This window comes from Clytia hemisphaerica, unplaced genomic scaffold (genome assembly GCF_902728285.1).
Source record: "Clytia hemisphaerica strain Z4C2 unplaced genomic scaffold, Clytia hemisphaerica genome assembly, whole genome shotgun sequence".
NCBI classification, from domain to species: domain Eukaryota; kingdom Metazoa; phylum Cnidaria; class Hydrozoa; order Leptothecata; family Clytiidae; genus Clytia; species Clytia hemisphaerica.
In genome coordinates this window covers 63,293-74,864 of record NW_027103507.1, presented here as the reverse complement: position 1 = coordinate 74,864, position 11,572 = coordinate 63,293, and positions in this window count along the sequence as shown.

The following is an 11,572-nucleotide window of genomic DNA, read 5'->3' as shown; positions in this document are numbered from 1 at the left end:
TTTGAACTCAGGCAACTTTTTTCTAAAGATTTTGTTAGAATACAGTAGCTATTTATTAGAACAAAGGAAGTTTTAGATTTTTGCTCACTTTGGGCATGAGTCACGTCATCAAAAAAAAATTTTGTCAAAATTTACCTTATGTGACAAGGATCATGTGTGCCAAATGACATCCAAAAAGACCCTCCTGTTAGGTTTATCTAACGTTCACAACGTTCATTTAACGTTAGATGAACGTTGAAACAACGTCGTGTGCCAGCTGGGTTGAGTTTGTCCTTTCACATTACAATGTAATACAAGACTTAAGGACTTAAGAAAACATTATACCCACATGGATTTTGACATTTTTTTACTTCTACGCATCGTCACAAACGTTTAAAATGGATAAATTTTAATGTATTGAACTTGGAAAAATAACACTCTTATCCACTTCGAAGATATAAAAAATGGCGGCGATAATGAGAATTATGGTTCAAGTATCATCTATCAAATATCCAATCCAATCCGATCAGACTCATACCTCCAACTACACATTGTTTGATGATAAGGTAAGGAAAATATCATTCTACCTTAGAGTAATAAAATAAACACCCTACTCTACTTTGAGTCTCTACAAATTAGGATTAATGAAATGAACTATGTACCACTTGATCATTAATGCTCTACTGGGTAATGACTGAAGCTCTGTAACATAAACACAAGTGCATGATTCTCCAGTACTCATTTATCAAGCCTCTGTAAGCCTAAAGATGGACTTTACTCAATATACTATATTTGAAAAACGAAAAACTAAAAACAATATAAATTAGCTTAAGTCTAAACATTTTACACCTAACATAGTCTAATGAAGGAGTAAATACCCCCTCATGGACCTTCAAAGGAGTACTCTGCAAAGGAAATGACGGTTCCAAACCTAGACACAGCCATCCCCTTATGATTAAAAAAAAATCCCAGTATACTCTGATTTTCATCAGCTTGTGAAGTCTCGCTATTCTAAGAATATGGGGCCGTCCACATAGTACGTACGCAGTATGAAATAAAGGTTCGAACCAAACGATTTGAATTCGAAATTTTCTTCAGCCGAGGGGGGGGGTGTGAATGAAAAAGTACGTACTTACCAGAGGGGGTATAGTCATTTGCGTACAGGAACATCGTACCTATGGAAAGTATTTTTACAAAACTAATTGAAAATTCAAGTATAAGTGTACAATCATGGTCCAAATTTATTGAGAATTTAGCTTATTTCCTTTTTTTCAAAATATGGAGCTCGGGCGAGAAAGTCGCTTTTGGGCCAATTGATATATTTATTCGAGTAATTCAAATCAGGAGGGGTTTATAGAATTCCAGGCTATATTCTGAGCCCTATTGGATCATTCTTGAACTTTTAGATCCTTAGATCCTAAGCTCCTAAGTCTTAAAGGGACATAGAAGCAGTAAAATGTAAACATTGTGCGAACCACGTGTCATTAAAAAGAACAATTAAAATCACGTGTCCAAAACAAACTTGTAAAACAATTAAAACAATCAAAATCAGCCTTATTGGTTTTTATTTCTTATTTGACAAGAGACATTTGTTTTGATTTTGTATCCCTCTGTATATGGTTTGTTTGCAAATTTCGTCAGTACTTTTATGTTCCTCTAAGTCTGGCGCGTTAAAACTCAGAGTTAATCCCCTTCCCTTCCAACCTGATTTAGAGCGCTTCCAAATCGTTTATTGTGGTAAGATTTCGTAGGAATGTTTTCTTTTTTCTCGAATATCACGACCATGACCATGATTGTAGCAGCATAAAGTCTCTTAGACTTTTGGATTAGCGGTAAAATTCTTTCGTAATCGGATATTTTTTTATGTTTCCCGTTATGGTCGTTATGATCTTCTTAAAATGTCAGGGTGAGCATATTCTTGTTTGTATGAAATTATTTCAATCTAACAGTGCTGATATTCATACTAGAATTTGAAGTCCATTACTTTAAGTGTGCATCCTTCACAGTCCACCATGTGGTAACCCACTCTCGAGGGAATTAGACCTAACTATGCTGACAAGGTTTCTATATATGGTAGCAAAAGATAATACACGCTGAAAACGATAAACATTAAATAAGAGTATGATTTTTCAATGCTTATTAATACTTCTAATGGTATTACTTGTAATTGTATAACTTATCGGGTACATGTTTACTGAGCGTTGGATCGTTTTCTGCATCAACATTCAAATACATCATTTGTTGTTTTTTTTCTCAGGAAAGTTGACATGATACTTCTGCCAACATTCACCAGAGTGAAACACCCGGATAGAAAGTAGAGAAATGTGCCCATCACCAAACTGACAATGGCATGACATATTTTAATGATTGACTTGGTGAGTTGTTTAGTGGTGTTTTAAAATGAATTGATTTCCTCCACTTTTCCATACCAGTTTATAAATTCTTTTGCTACTGGATACAGTTTTTTCTTTTAAGTTGAACTGAGTTATTTACATCTAAATTTTTGGGACAAGCTGGAGTTTTAACAAGCTCTTATTTGATTTGGTTGGTCGTTAACCAATAATAAAACAATTTTGTTACTTTTTCTAAAGAACGCGTCTCCTCTATCACTTCAAATGACCAATTAGTGAAGCATCTTATAAAAACTCCAGCTCATCCCAAATTTTTAAGGCATCCATTGGCTTTTCTTTAAGCTTGACACTTCTGCAAAAATTCCAAGTGACCGATTAAGCATGGCGTTGAAGCCAAAGTGACATAGCAGATAGACTAGTAATAATTACTGGATAAGAGTGATCTTCTCCCGGACTATATTATAGGTAATATAGGTACTTTTGAGAAAAAGCATGAACTTTAAGGTGCTTTTTTGTCGATTTTTCTAATGAACTGTTCTACAATAATAGAGAACGATCCTGAATTAATAGTCTTATGTCGTCCAAATGGAAACAATTGACGCATCGACATCGTTACATTTGAAAACCCATCGTTGGCCCGCTTACTAGATTGGGGTACCGATTTCTACATTTCAACAACTAACCACAACTCACGACATTTTCAGGCTATCAATTGGCAAAGAGCAAGGCTTTCGACCGCCAAAGACCTACTAATACAGCCTATTCTGACCATCTAGCTTTGTTTGCAGATAAAACACCAACTCGACTTCATCTCTTCCAACAAGCAATTGCTATTTCAACTCCTAAAAGACAGAAGCTATAAAATGGTTACCCCATGTAAGTTCAGTATTTCACGTCGAGATTTCTAAGAGATTTCTGAAAAACTTCACATTCCACGTGACCGATTAGGACTTCAAGATAATACGATGGAACCAATGGTGTAAAATGTATTACTCTTAGGTTCCAAAATAAACGACTCCCCCCCCCGCTTGTTAATTTATCGAAAATTTTCCAACCTCCCCGGACCTTATTAGGACCCCCACCTTTATTAATTTTAGCCTGATCTTAGCCTATATTTACCTTATTTTGGGGTTTTCGCAAGTACAATTTATTTAAGTACAGTTTATTCGGAACCTGAGAGTACATATAACAATGACTGAATAGGTGAGCTTTAAAGTGGTAACTTTAAGAACTATTTTTCTGTTTCTATTTTACATTCTTTGGGTGTAGTAATATGTACATAGCACTTTGTCGCTTCTACTGATAAGTTTTTGTTTGAAATTGTTGCTTTGAAACTGAAGAATTTATGGACAAAGTTAAAGCCATTTTTGATCTTGCATAGTCTTGGGCATTCTGCGTGTTTATCCTGAAAAATCATTTTAAATGGGATCAATGAAAGAAACCTCAAATGTGAAATGATAATGTGTTTCTTTTTGATTTATATAGGCGGCTTGATCGATAAGAGCTTCATATGCAATGTAGAAGAAATGGGTTGATCTGTGCAGTATATTTACATCAAACTTTGGAGTTTAGACACCCATAATCTCACGCAACAAACCAAGGCAAAGGCAAATTTGACATTATACTTATGCATTGCTTCGAGAAATGATATATTTCACAAGATATTTTTTTGAAGACAATCGTTGTTATGTAATCACAATATTTTTTTCAAAGATTTTCTGTATAAACTGCTTATGCCGTTTACATTTCCAAATTTAAAAAATCTCTTCTGAGCTTAAATTAAAACGGTATTCAACCGTTCATTTCTCAAACAATATTTTTCGTCGGATCTCGTAGACATCGTCTTCTTTCGTCTTTTTCTCTCATTTTATCCCCTTCATTTTCGTTCTTCTTTTCTCAAAAAAAGTAAATTGCTTTTCAAAATAAGGCTTTTGAGGAGTTTCATTAGTGTTATCGTATATCTGGAAATCGTATTCTATTGTATTACGCTCCCTTCTCAAAGACCCACCGGGAAAAGTTCTAAGTACTGGAAAAATAGGTTAAAGTTTCGTCCCCGGTGGAAAAGTATACTCGAAATTTTTGTCCAAACTGAAAATAATAAAATAAAGAAATCCTCACTGCAAAAGTTATGCCATTTTTCTCATTACGCTAAATTTTCTTGCTGAAAACAATAAAACTTGAATCCCAAGCTATAAAAAATATGGGAATATCGATCCCAATCTAGTTGGCTCTAACCAACAGATTAGAATAGGTGGATTAAGAACTCATAGAAAACACTCCTCGTTAGGTTATCAAACTTTTTTACGAGTTTACTAGCAATTAAAACTTGATAAGTTGTAAAAAAGTTGTAAAAAATCATTACTTTCAACATTTTCATTGGTCATTACGTATCACGTGGTACATTTTAAATAAGAAAATGCACTTTTTTAGCCCTTTCTATCCAATGCAGAAATTAGCCAAATAATTTGAAATTTATTTTCCTAATTCTAAATACAGTCTTCTTTCACCAGTATGCAACCCATTCGTGACCCATCGATAGTTTCTTAGTTATAGACCACACGTTAATTTTCACTTATCTGAAGATTGCCATTGACAAAAGATTAAAAATTTACATTAAAACTGGTCTAGCGTTTGTTGATGCTAAAACTTAAGTGCAGGATTTAAAATATTTGCAAAATCATCAAAATTGATCGAATCATAGGACAAATTCGTTTTCGAAACTGTATAAATTGGAAAATTGTTCTTATAAAAACAATGAAAAAACTAAACGAGGAGTGCGCAGAGTCATTTACAGATTTTTCTTGTAACAATGAGAAGACAATGGATCTCTCTTGGGAGCAACGAGAGAAGTTAATCCACCTATTCTAATCCGTTGCTCTAACCAATTGCGCAACGGAGACATGCGTAAGAGACCACTACTTTGAAAGGCTACTAAATGCAAAATCACATATGTCATTTCTACAGTCAAAAAAGAGCTATCCATCCCCGTTTGCAACGTGTCTCCAGGTGGGTTTGAACCACCAAACTTTGAGTTATCAGCAGATGGCTCTAACCGATTGCACCACGGAGACATGCATAAGAGACCACTACTTTGAAAGGCCACTAAATGCAAAATCACATATGTCATTTCTACAGTCAAGGAAGAGCTATCTGTCCCCCTTTGCAACGTGTCTCCAGGTGGGCTTGAACCACCAACCTTTGAGTTATCAGCAGATGGCTCTAACCAATTGCGCCATGGAGACATGCGTTAGAGACCACTACTTTGAAAGGCCACTAAATGCAAAGTCACATATGTCATTTCTACAGTCAAAGAAGAACTATCCGTCTCCGTTTGCAACGAGTCTCCAGGTGGGCTTGAACTACCAACCTTTGAGTTATCAGCAGATGGCTCTAACCAATTGCGCCACGGAGACATGCATAAGGGACCACTACTTTGAAAGGCCACTAAATGCAAAGTCACATATGTCATTTTTCAGTCACAGAAGCAAAGAAGAACTATCCGTCTCCGTTTGCAACGAGTTTCCAGGTGGGCTTGAACTACCAACCTTCGAGTTATCAGCAGATGGCTCTAACCGATTGCGTCACGGAGACATATGTAAGAAACCACTACTTTCAAAGGCCACTAAATGTAAAGTCACATATGTTATTTCTACAGTCAAAGAAGAACTCTCCGTCCCCGTTTGCAACGCGTCTCCAGGTGGGCTTGAACCACCAACCTTTGAGATATCAGCAGAAGGCTCTAACCAATTGCACAGCAGAGACATGCGTAAAAGACCACTGCTTTTAAAGGCCACTAAATGTAAAGTCACATGTCATTGCTACCGTCAAGGAAGAGCTACCCGTCCCAGTTTGCAACGTGTCTCCAGATGGGCTTGAACCACCAAACTTTGAGTTATCAGCAGATGGCTCTAACCAATTGCGCAACGGTCCGCAACGGAGACATGCATAAGAGACCACTACTTTGAAAGGCCACTAAATGTAAAGTCACATATGTCATTTCTACAGTCAAAGAAGAGCTATCAGTCCCCGTTTGCAACGAGTCTCCAAGTGGGCTTGAACTACCAACCTTTGAGTTATCAGCAAATGGCTCTAACCAATTGCGCCACGGAGACATGCATAAAAGACCACTGCTTTTAAAGGCCACTAAATGTAGAGTCACATGTCATTTCTACCGTCATAGAAGAGCTATCCGTCCCTGTTTGCAACGTGTCTCCAGGTGGGCTTGAACCACCGACCTTTGAGTTATCAGCAAATGGCTCTAACCAATTGCGCCACGGAGACATGCGTAAGAGACCACTACTTTGAAAGGCCACTAAATGTAAATAAAGTCACATATGTCATTTCTACCGTCAAAGAAGAGCTTTCCGTCCCTGTTTGCAACGTGGTTCCAGGTAGGCTTGAACCACCAACCTTTGAGTTATCAGCAGATGGCTCTAACCAATTGCGCCACGGAGACATGCGTAAGAGACCACTACTTTGAAAGGCCACTAAATGCAAAGTCATATATGTCATTTCTACAGTCAAAGAAGAGCTATCCGTCCTCGTTTGCAACGTGTCTCAAGGTGAACTTGAACCACCAACCTCTGAGTTATCAGCAGATGGCTCTAACCGATTGCGCCACGGAGACATGCGTAAGAGACCACTACTTTGAAACGCCACTAAATGTAAAGTCACATATGTCATTTCTACATCAAAGAAGAACTATCCGTCCCCGTTTGCAACACGTCTCCAGGTGGGCTTGAACCACCAACCTTTGAGTTATCAGCAGATGGCTCTAACCAATTGCACAGCAGAGACATGCGTAAAAGACCACTGCTTTTAAAGGCCACTAAATGTAAAGTCACATGTCATTGCTACCGTCAAAGAAGAGCTACCCGTCCCAGTTTGCAACGTGTCTCCAGATGGGCTTGAACCACCAACCTTTGAGCTATCAGCAGATGGCTCTAACCAATTGCGCCACGGAGACATGCGTAAGAGACAACTACTTTGAAAGGCCACTAAATGCAAAGTCACATATGTCATTTCTACAGTCAAAAAAGAGCTATCCGTCTCCGTTTGCAACGAGTTTCCAGGTGGGCTTGAACTACCAACCTTCGAGTTATCAGCAGATGGCTCTAACCGATTGCGTCACGGAGACATATGTAAGAAACCACTACTTTCAAAGGCCACTAAATGTAAAGTCACATATGTTATTTCTACAGTCAAAGAAGAACTCTCCGTCCCCGTTTGCAACGCGTCTCCAGGTGGGCTTGAACCACCAACCTTTGAGATATCAGCAGAAGGCTCTAACCAATTGCACAGCAGAGACATGCGTAAAAGACCACTGCTTTTAAAGGCCACTAAATGTAAAGTCACATGTCATTGCTACCGTCAAGGAAGAGCTACCCGTCCCAGTTTGCAACGTGTCTCCAGATGGGCTTGAACCACCAAACTTTGAGTTATCAGCAGATGGCTCTAACCAATTGCGCAACGGTCCGCAACGGAGACATGCATAAGAGACCACTACTTTGAAAGGCCACTAAATGTAAAGTCACATATGTCATTTCTACAGTCAAAGAAGAGCTATCAGTCCCCGTTTGCAACGAGTCTCCAAGTGGGCTTGAACTACCAACCTTTGAGTTATCAGCAAATGGCTCTAACCAATTGCGCCACGGAGACATGCATAAAAGACCACTGCTTTTAAAGGCCACTAAATGTAGAGTCACATGTCATTTCTACCGTCATAGAAGAGCTATCCGTCCCTGTTTGCAACGTGTCTCCAGGTGGGCTTGAACCACCGACCTTTGAGTTATCAGCAAATGGCTCTAACCAATTGTGCCACGGAGACATGCGTAAGAGACCACTACTTTGAAAGGCCACTAAATGTAAATAAAGTCACATATGACATTTCTACCGTCAAAGAAGAGCTTTCCGTCCCTGTTTGCAACGTGGTTCCAGGTAGGCTTGAACCACCAACCTTTGAGTTATCAGCAAATGGCTCTAACCAATTGCGCCACGGAGACATGCGTAAGAGACCACTACTTTGAAAGGCCACTAAATGCAAAGTCATATATGTCATTTCTACAGTCAAAGAAGAGCTATCCGTCCTCGTTTGCAACGTGTCTCAAGGTGAACTTGAACCACCAACCTCTGAGTTATCAGCAGATGGCTCTAACCGATTGCGCCACGGAGACATGCGTAAGAGACCACTACTTTGAAACGCCACTAAATGTAAAGTCACATATGTCATTTCTACAGTCAAAGAAGAACTATCCGTCCCCGTTTGCAACACGTCTCCAGGTGGGCTTGAACCACCAACCTTTGAGTTATCAGCAGATGGCTCTAACCAATTGCACAGCAGAGACATGCGTAAAAGACCACTGCTTTTAAAGGCCACTAAATGTAAAGTCACATGTCATTGCTACCGTCAAAGAAGAGCTACCCGTCCCAGTTTGCAACGTGTCTCCAGATGGGCTTGAACCACCAACCTTTGAGTTATCAGCAGATGGCTCTAACCAATTGCGCCACGGAGACATGCGTAAGAGACCACTACTTTGAAAGGCCACTAAATGCAAAGTCACATATGTCATTTCTACAGTCAAAGAAGAGCTATCCGTCCCCGTTTTGCAACGTGTCTCCAGGTGGGCTTGAACCACCAACCTTTGAGTTATCAGCAGATGGCTCTAACCGATTGCACCACGGAGACATGCATAAGAGACCACTACTTTGAAAGGCCACTAAATGCAAAATCACATATGTCATTTCTACAGTCAAAAAAGAGCTATCCGTCCCCGTTTGCAACGTGTCTCCAGGTGGGTTTGAACCACCAAACTTTGAGTTATCAGCAGATGGCTCTAACCGATTGCACCACGGAGACATGCATAAGAGACCACTACTTTGAAAGGCCACTAAATGCAAAATCACATATGTCGTTTCTACAGTCAAGGAAGAGCTATCTGTCCCCCTTTGCAACGTGTCTCCAGGTGGGCTTGAACCACCAACCTTTGAGTTATCAGCAGATGGCTCTAACCAATTGCGCCATGGAGACATGCGTTAGAGACCACTACTTTGAAAGGCCACTAAATGCAAAGTCACATATGTCATTTCTACAGTCAAAGAAGAACTATCCGTCTCCGTTTGCAACGAGTCTCCAGGTGGGCTTGAACTACCAACCTTTGAGTTATCAGCAGATGGCTCTAACCAATTGCGCCACGGAGACATGCATAAGGGACCACTACTTTGAAAGGCCACTAAATGCAAAGTCACATATGTCATTTCTACAGTCAAAGAAGAACTATCCGTCTCCGTTTGCAACGAGTTTCCAGGTGGGCTTGAACTACCAACCTTCGAGTTATCAGCAGATGGCTCTAACCAATTGCGCCACGGAGACATGCGTAAGAGACCACTACTTTGAAAGGCCACTAAATGTAAAGTCACATATGTTATTTCTACAGTCAAAGAAGAACTCTCCGTCCCCGTTTGCAACGCGTCTCCAGGTGGGCTTGAACCACCAACCTTTGAGATATCAGCAGAAGGCTCTAACCAATTGCACAGCAGAGACATGCGTAAAAGACCACTGCTTTTAAAGGCCACTAAATGTAAAGTCACATGTCATTGCTACCGTCAAGGAAGAGCTACCCGTCCCAGTTTGCAACGTGTCTCCAGATGGGCTTGAACCACCAAACTTTGAGTTATCAGCAGATGGCTCTAACCAATTGCGCAACGGTCCGCAACGGAGACATGCATAAGAGACCACTACTTTGAAAGGCCACTAAATGTAAAGTCACATATGTCATTTCTACAGTCAAAGAAGAGCTATCAGTCCCCGTTTGCAACGAGTCTCCAAGTGGGCTTGAACTACCAACCTTTGAGTTATCAGCAGATGGCTATAACCAATTGTGCCACGGAGACATGCGTAAGAGACCACTACTTTCAAAGGCCACTAAATGTAAAGTCACATATGTCATTTCTACCGTCAAAGAAGAGCTATCCGTCCCCGTTTGCAACGTGTCTCCAGGTGGGCTTGAACCACCAACCTTTGAGTTATCAGCAGAAGGCTCTAACTTGCACCACGGAGACATGCATAAAAGACCACTGCTTTTAAAGGCCACTAAATGTAGAGTCACATGTCATTTCTACCGTCATAGAAGAGCTATCCGTCCCTGTTTGCAACGTGTCTCCAGGTGGGCTTGAACCACCGACCTTTGAGTTATCAGCAAATGGCTCTAACCAATTGCGCCACGGAGACATGCGTAAGAGACCACTACTTTGAAAGGCCAGTAAATGTAAATAAAGTCACATATGTCATTTCTACTGTCAAAGAAGAGCTTTCCGTCCCTGTTTGCAACGTGGTTCCAGGTAGGCTTGAACCACCAACCTTTGAGTTATCAGCAGATGGCTCTAACCAATTGCGCCACGGAGACATGCGTAAGAAACCACTACTTTGAAAGGCCACTAAATGCAAAGTCACATATGTCATTTCTACAGTCAAAGAAGAGCTATCCGTCCTCGTTTGCAACGTGTCTCAAGGTGGACTTGAACCACCAACCTTTGAGTTATCAGCAGATGGCTCTAACCAATTGCGCCACGGAGACATGCGTAAGAGACCACTACTTTGAAAGGCCCACTAAATGTAAAGTCACATATGTCATTTCTACCGTCAAAGAAGAGCTATCCGTCCCCGTTTACAACGTGTCTCCAGGTGCGCTTGAACCACCAACCTTTGAGTTATCAGCAGATGGCTCTACTACTTTCAAAGGCCACTAAATGTAAAGTCACATATGTTATTTCTACAGTCAAAGAAGAACTCTCCGTCCCCGTTTGCAACGCGTCTCCAGGTGGGCTTGAACCACCAACCTTAGAGATATCAGCAGAAGGCTCTAACCAATTGCACAGCAGAGACATGCGTAAAAGACCACTGCTTTTAAAGGCCACTAAATGTAAAGTCACATGTCATTGCTACCGTCAAGGAAGAGCTACCCGTCCCAGTTTGCAACGTGTCTCCAGATGGGCTTGAACCACCAAACTTTGAGTTATCAGCAGATGGCTCTAACCAATTGCGCAACGGTCCGCAACGGAGACATGCATAAGAGACCACTACTTTGAAAGGCCACTAAATGTAAAGTCACATATGTCATTTCTACCGTCAAAGAAGATCTATCCGTCCCCGTTTACAACGTGTCTCCAGGTGGGCTTGAACCACCAACCTTCGAGTTATCAGCAGATGGCTCTAACCAATTGCGCCACGGAGACATGCGTAAGAG